Source organism: Lacerta agilis, chromosome 1 (assembly GCF_009819535.1).
Source record: "Lacerta agilis isolate rLacAgi1 chromosome 1, rLacAgi1.pri, whole genome shotgun sequence".
NCBI lineage: Eukaryota > Metazoa > Chordata > Lepidosauria > Squamata > Lacertidae > Lacerta > Lacerta agilis.
Genome location: NC_046312.1, coordinates 131,107,029 through 131,115,097, shown reverse-complemented (window position 1 = coordinate 131,115,097; position 8,069 = coordinate 131,107,029). Strand labels below are relative to the sequence as shown.

Here is an 8,069-nt window from a genome sequence, read left to right as displayed (position 1 = left end):
AAGCCTGGACGATCCCTTGATATATTCTTAAGAAAAGTAATTAGATGAAATTGAGTTTAAGCAAAATTATTTTTATATGGTTTCACATGGAAGAGGGAGCAAGTTTGTTTTCTGCTGCTCTGGAGGGTAGGACTTGAACCAATGGCTTTAAGTTACAAGAAAGGAGATTCCAGCTAAACATTAGGAAGCACTTTCTGATGGTAAGAGCTGATCAACAGTGGAACAGACTCCCTCATGAGGACTCTCCTTCCTTTTTAAGCAGAGGTTGGATGGCTGTCTGTCATGGGTGCTTTGGTTGAGATTCCTGCATTGCAGGAGGTGGACTAGATGACTCTTGGGGTCCCTTCCAACTCTACAATTCTGTGATTCTGTAGTAATTACTTGTAATCAGATACTTCATTTATATTTGTTCAGTTATGTTTGTTACAGGTTATTATAAAGATTTCCTTACTGATAAGCCAAACTTCTTCCTCATTGAAATGAAAACATTTAAAAAGCACTTTGGGGCTAAATGTTTTCATATGGCTGTTGAATAAAGATGGGGAATCTGTGGTCCTCCATATGTTAGGTTGCAACTCCCATCATACCTGATCACTGGCCAGACTGATGGAAGTTGTAATCCTAACATCTGGAGAACTGCAGGTTTCTCACCTTACTATATTCAACTAAACAGGTGAAGCAGTTTGCTAAATGCATGATCCAGCCAAAGCTAAGCAGACTTCAGCCTAACTTAGGAGTATGCAACCCAATCACCTTCTAAATGCGGGCCGTGGACGGTCTGGGAATCAGCATGTTTTTACATGAGTAGAATGTGTCCTTTTATTTAAAATGCATCTCTGAGTTAATTTGTGGAGCCTGCCTGGTGTTTTTACATGAGTAGAATGTGCCCTTTTGTTTAAAATGCATCTCTGGGTTATTTGTGGGCCATAGGAATTCGCCCATTCCCCCCCCCCAAAAAAAAATATAGTCCGGCCCACCACATGGTCTGAGGTGGACCAGCCTATGGCTGAAAAAGGTTTCTGACCCCTGACCTAACTGATACAACTTGAAGAACTGAATTGTACTTAATTATTTCCCACTGAAATCAGTGTAAGTTAGAAATCTGGTTGAATCGTGTCCTAATATTTTTTGAGGAAGCACAGTTAGTTATACCGTAGCCTGCAGAGGTTCATCTTGAAGCAACTTGGAGGAAGGCATTATTTGCTGTGGCTACCAGGCTGTGGAGTGAGCTCCCCACTGAAATACAGCAGGTATCTGCTGTGGTGAGCTTCTGATGGCTGCTTAAAATATATCCATTTGCTCAAGTTTTGCCTCACCTCTGTTAACAGTTGGAAGATTCCTAGCTACTGTAATTGTGATGTTTTGTTTTTATTAGATTTTTTAAATTGTCCATTGAATTGTTTTGCATTGAATTGAATTGTGTTTTTGTATACTGTCAGAGTAGAGTTAGAAAGAGAGTTAGAATGTTCACAGAGGCAAGGGTTAAGTGATGACTCCAACTCGGGGGAGGGGAGGTACAAGCCAGTCCTCACGAGGAGGAGGTTAGAAAAAGAGCGGGAAAAGCCTTTGGAGAGTTGCTGGTCAGGGGAGAAGCAGAGCTCAGAAGGTATCTGAACTGAATGACTCTGTGGAGTGATAGTTGAAGTTAAGAACTATTTATAAATACTGTTTGTGAATTCTTAATAAAAATTATAAAGACCAAGAGACGTTTGTGTGGTAATGTGAAGAGGAATCGACCAGCCCTGACAGAATACCTTCTGCTCTGTGCCTCTTCACGATAAGTAAAGAAGGAGAAACAAAATGGATGGAGCTGCAGCACAAGGTGGACAAAGAGAAACCCCAACAATCCAGCTAACCTTACAGGACTTATGGCAACAGAATTTACAGTTAAAAAGCCAAGTTGACATACTGTCAGCAGCCTTGGGAGAACACAGAACCATGCTGCAAGCGACGTGTGGAAATAAAGTGAGTAAAACATTTACTGTACATCCACGTAGTTTCAAGGGAGAAAGCTCAGAATATATGGCTTTCAAGACGGAAATTTCTTACCTCATAGAGATAAAGGATACAGAATTTCAATCGGAGCAAGAGAAGGTTGCCTATGTAATCAGTTTCCTAGAAGGGAGGGCCAAGGACTGTGTTATTCCCCTGATAGCTCGAAGGGATGCGGCCCTGGGAAATCTACAAACCTTCCTGAGGTACCTCGACACGATTTTCTTAGACCCTGCACATGAAACAGCCACAGCTAGACAGCTGTTAAGGATGAAACAAGGAAAGGACAGTGTGGGGGTTTACTGGTCTAACTTCAGTTTGCTGGTGCAGAAATTAAAATGGGACCTGAATTCCCCAACGGTTGCAGCCCTTTTTAGGGAAGGACTGAATAATGAGATTTTGGACCAGCTGGCCCAAATGCCGGAACCTGATTCCTTGGACTCCCTGGTCCGAACATGCCTGCAATTAAGTCTACGTGTTGAACGGAGGGCTAGTGAAAAGAAGGAACAGTGGAGACAGAGGTGGCTGGAAAGCAATATTACAGAAAGTACACAGAGCAGAGCTGGCAACCTGCCGGGACGAGAGAGGCCAGAACCCATGGAGTTAGGAGCTGCCCGACCCCTCCCAATGACTGCAGCTTCCATGGGAAGAGGAAACAAAGGGAGGAGGAGAGACCCAAGACGTTGCTTTGTCTGTGGAAAACCAGGGCATCTGGCCCGACAATGTCACAATCGTAAAGGATGGGAGTCTCTGTCTGGAGCAGACATGGAAGGAGAGACTTGCCCAAAGGAATTGCATCAGGGAAACGAATATCCCCGGCTGGAAATGGGAGCCTGCAGCCGGGTGGAGGAGCAATAGAAGGCTCTCACGCAGAACCACCTGTCCCAGGACTAACGGTGAAGGTGCAACTACAGCTACCGAATGGACACTGGGTCGAAGTAGAGGCGCTGTTGGACTCGGGAGCATCAGCTGACTTCATAGATCAAAAATTGGTACAGGAACACAGAATTGCCTTGTTACCTTTAAATTTTCCACTGCGAGTGAAGACAATCGATGGCAGACCACTACTGTCAGGAGAAGTAGCTTACGAGACTCCACCAATGAGGATGGACATGGCCCATCACTCAGAGACCAGGGCCTTTCATGTGACTAAACTAGCTGGACACCCAATGGTGTTGGGCATGAGCTGGCTCAATCGTCATAACCCGGCGATTGCTTGGAATCAAAGGTCTTTGGTTTTTGGTTCGTTCTATTGCATGACACATTGTTTGAGGGAAAGGGGGGAAACCTCAGTGGAAGTGATGGGAACAGAGGTGGAAGGGAAGTTGATGGGAAATGAAAGTGAGCTCCCTTCACAGTATGTCGCTTACCAGGATGTTTTTTGTGAAAAAGAAGCGGATAAGCTTCCACCACATAGGCCTTATGATTGCAAGATAGACCTAATCCCTGGGGCACAATTGCCCCCAAGTAAGATATATGCCATGTCGGAAGTAGAATCCGCAGCATTGAGGGAGTTCCTGCAAAAAAATTTGCAGAGAGGTTTTATTAGAGAGTCCACAGCACCGGGGGGGGGGGGGCTCCAGTCTTTTTTGTCAAAAAAAGGGAGGAAAGGGCGCCTAGATTGGTATGTGACTTCAGAATCCTTAACAGCCAAATGAAGCCTCGTGCGTGCCCCCTGCCACGTATAGATGACCTCTTAGAGAGAGTGAGGTCAGCCAAGGTCTTTACTAAGCTTGATCTACGAGGAGCATATAATCTGATAAGGATTCGAGAAGGGGATGAGTGGAAAACCAGTTTTTGTACTAAGTATGGTATGTTTGAATTCTTGGTAATGCCGTTTGGCCTGCAAAATGGCTCAGGTGTATTTCAAACTTTCATCAACCACGTCCTAACAGGTATACAGGATCAGTTCTGTATCGCTTATTTAGATGATCTTTTAATATATAGTGAAAGTATCGAACAACAGGTAAAACATGTCACACAGGTACTAGAAAGGTTGAGGGCCAACAGGTTATATGTGAAGTTAGAGAAGTGTAAATTCCACACTCGAAAGGTAGAGTTCCTTGGGTATTGCATTTCTCACGAAGGAGTACATATGGACCCTAGTAAGGTTCAGGCTATAGTGGAATGGGAGGCACCAAAAACTAAGAAAGATATGCAGAGGTTTTTGGGATTTGCCAATTACTATCGTAAGTTCATAGGTAATTACTCCAAAATCACAACACCACTTACAGATTCTCTGAGAGGCAAGGGACCGTTCAGATGGTCTGGGGAAGCTCAAGAGGCTTTTGATAAATTAAAGGCGGTGTTTACTTCAGAAAAGTATCTTATGCACCTAGACACAAGTAGACCTATGAAGGTAGAAACTGACGCCTCTGATAGGGCTATTGGGGCAATTCTGCTGCAACAGGACAAGGAGGGGGAATGGAGACCCTGTGCATTCTACTCTAGAAAACTAAATCAATCAGAACAGAACTACACCATATTTGATAAAGAACTTTTAGCTGTGTATGCAGCTTTCAAAGTGTGGAGGCATTTTTTGGAAGGGGCGTCACATCAGGTGGTGGTACAAACGGATCACAAGAATTTAGAATATTGGAGAACTGCTAGACAACTAAATCAAAGGCAAATTAGGTGGGCGGAGTTTTTTGCTGGGTTTAATTTTAGGATAGAGTATGTACCTGGGCATCAAAATGTTAGGGCAGACGCGCTATCGCGCAAACCTGAGTATATGGTAGAGGAAGCAACTCCCAAGGTGCGAGAAATGTTGAGATCGGATCAGTGGAGGTGTGCAGCCATAGTAATGGATGGCAGGGAATTCCAGCGGTTGACAGTAACAGATGTGTTTGCACAAAGGAAGATAGAAGAACTGAGACAAGGTAGAGGGGAAGAGGAAGGTTTTGAGGAAAAAGGTGGATTGTTGTATAGGAGAGGGGCGCTGTATGTACCTGAAGGTGAATTAAGAGGTAAGGTAATGAGACAACACCATGATAACCCGACTGCAGGACATTTTGGGAGAGACAAAACATATCAGATCACACAGCAGTTCTGGTGGCCGAAGTTGAGGGAGGATGTAAGACAATATGTAAGGGCTTGTGAGGTATGTCAACGAGCAAAGACACCCAGAACAGCTCCTGTCGGGTTGTTGCAACCTATGCCCACACCGGGAAGGCCTTGGGAGGTGGTGTCTATGGATTTTGTAACGGATCTACCAGCATCGCACAGGCAAACAGTGATCTTTGTGGTGGTTGACATGCTAACCAAGATGGCGCATTTCATACCATGTACCAAAATTCCTACCGCACAGGAAACTGCTAAGATGTTTTTAGATAATGTTTTTAGGTTGCATGGTATGCCATCACAAATTATTTCAGATAGAGGGGCTCAATTTACATCACAATTTTTGAGGAGATTAATGCAATTGCTAGATGTGGAGCTGAGCCTCACGTCAGCAAGACACCCGCAAACCAATGGGGAGCAGAAAGAACGAATGCAACCCTACAACAGTATCTGAGGTGTTATACGGGTGGTCAACAAAGCGGGTGGGTAGAAAAACTCAGTCTAGCAGAATTTGCGTATAATAATGCACTGCATGTGTCTACGGGCAGAGCGCCATTTGTGGCAAATTATGGCTTGCATCCAAGGGCATTCCCGGGGCAAGAGGAGCAGTTAGCAGTACCAGCAGCAGAACAAATGGTAGAGGAGTTGAGATGCACTCATGAGTTATTGAAGGAGGAGTTGGAAGACGCTAAGGAGGCTTACAAAATAGCTGCAGACAGACACCGGCGTGTTGGGGAAGAAATCCAAGTAGGGAATTGGGTATGGCTGTCTACCAAGGGACTACCAATACGAGGGAGATGTAAAAAGCTAGAACCAAGAAGAATAGGGCCTTTCCAAGTAATGGCTCAAATTAATCCAGTCGCTTTCAAGCTTCAGTTACCTGAAAATATGAGAATACACCCTGTATTTCATAGATCTTTATTGTCAGTGTTTGTACCAGCTCATAAATACCAGGTGACAAGGGAACCACCTCCTTTCCCCACAGTGGTGGAGGAAGAGGAGAACGAAGTGGTAGAGATATTAGATTCGGGGATAAGCAGGAGGAAATTACAGTATTTGGTTGCATGGAAAGGGTTAGATGCATCTGAGAATTCATGGGAACCAGCAGAAAAAATAAATGTTCCGGAACTGCAGAGAGAGTTTCATTGTAAATATCCCCACAAACCTAAGCCCCATAACTGGTATCTTCAAGAAATTTTCGAAGAGACAGATAGTGATGAAGATGAGTTCATAGGATTCAGCCCTTCAGAAACCGAGGAGAGTAAGGAGGAGGGAGGGGGGCTTAGGGGAGGGGGCGATGTCAGAGTAGAGTTAGAAAGAGAGTTAGAATGTTCACAGAGGCAAGGGTTAAGTGATGACTCCAACTCGGGGGAGGGGAGGTACAAGCCAGTCCTCACGAGGAGGAGGTTAGAAAAAGAGCGGGAAAAGCCTTTGGAGAGTTGCTGGTCAGGGGAGAAGCAGAGCTCAGAAGGTATCTGAACTGAATGACTCTGTGGAGTGATAGTTGAAGTTAAGAACTATTTATTAATACTGTTTGTGAATTCTTAATAAAAATTATAAAAGACCAAGAGACGTTTGTGTGGTAATGTGAAGAGGAATCGACCAGCCCCGACATATACTGTCTTGGTATTTAATGAAAGGCAGTATGTAATTTTTTAATTTTAACAAGTATGTTCCTTGAAGGTTGTTAATTTCTTCTTCACCAACAACTGCTAATGGAAAGTCAGCTCCTTAAAGTTTATGATCATTTCTGTTTAGGTTCGAATAATCCCATTACAGCTCCAACGGTTGTTTGCTCAGCTTTTGCTCCTAGATCAACATGCTGCATCTACAACAGACCTCACTGACAGCTTTGGATGGAATAGTAATGAGGTACAATATAGTATTCATTGACAGCATTGCTCGCCCTTAAGGTGGTTTTCCCCCTTTGTTTCCTTTTCCTTCCAGAAAAAAGGAAATAAAAATGATATATTTTGTCAAACTACTATTGTTCAGTGCTTCACTGAAGGTAAATATCAGTTTCCTTCATAAAGGAAGGGAATATGAATATTTATATGGTCATTACATTTGCCAAATAATTTATTAATAATGTTGACAATTTTTGAAACCTTTAACATTTATATGAAATCCCTCCAAAGCATTTTACTAGCCTGGCTGCCTATATTGTTAGCCAGTCCATATATTAGCGGTAGGGATGGTCCACAGCTCTGCTTCTCAACCCACACCCATTCATCATAGTCTCCTGACCCTCAGGAGAGGCTCAGGGAGGCAAGATACTGGGAAGGATCCAACCCTTTGAGGTGGTTCCTCCCTCCTTCCTGGTTAATATTTCATAGGTCTTCAAACTTTAATTTCATTGCTAGTTTATTAATTTTAATTGGTAGACATACAAGTTATGGGCATAATTATTTTTGAAGATTCTTTTGTTTCAGGTATGTTTCTGTAATAGGAAATGAAAGGCAAAATATTAAAATTGCCTCATTTTCCAACAATTAGTGGTAGCTCATGACACGTTTGCTCTCTTAAAATGCTTTCATATGTTGCTTTCAATACAGCTTCATCTCACCTTTGGAACGCATGAAAGATGCTCAGACAGTTAAAATGGGTGTTGTGCTTTAGGCCACAGTTCCATTGCAGACCATACTCTAGCACAGGAATGGCTAATGTGATGCTCTCCAAATGTTACTAGATTTCACCTCTCATCAGCCCCACCAGCATGGCTAATAGCCAAAAGCCAGTGGGAATTGTAGTCCAGCAACACCTGGAGGTCACCACATTGGCTGTCCCTCCTCTAGTAGATATGAGGACATCCCATAATAGAAGTTCATGTTACATAGTGATCAGTTGGAAAGACCACAAAGATTCCAATTTGCTGGGTGTCCCTGACATCAGAAGAACCAAATAAAATGACAGATAAGCAACCACAAAAATGTAACAAGACACTGCTGGGTTAACATGACATCTGAGCAAAGAGCACTGCTGTGGCAAGAGCTTAAGGGACGTTGTAAATTAGGTTT

General features: G+C 43.4%; 1 protein-coding gene across 7 annotated transcripts in view; it reads left to right on the top strand.

Moving 5' to 3' along the window:
- The first annotated feature begins 6,775 nt into the window (after positions 1–6,775).
- The window catches only part of USP40 (ubiquitin specific peptidase 40), a 37,622-nt gene continuing 36,328 nt past the window's right edge, over positions 6,776–8,069 (top strand). For all 7 annotated transcript variants that reach the window (XM_033171389.1, XM_033171379.1, XM_033171371.1 and 4 more), the window contains exon 1: positions 6,776–6,924. The gene's annotated coding sequence lies outside the window, so the exon portion shown is untranslated. The remainder of the gene's footprint in view (positions 6,925–8,069) is intronic.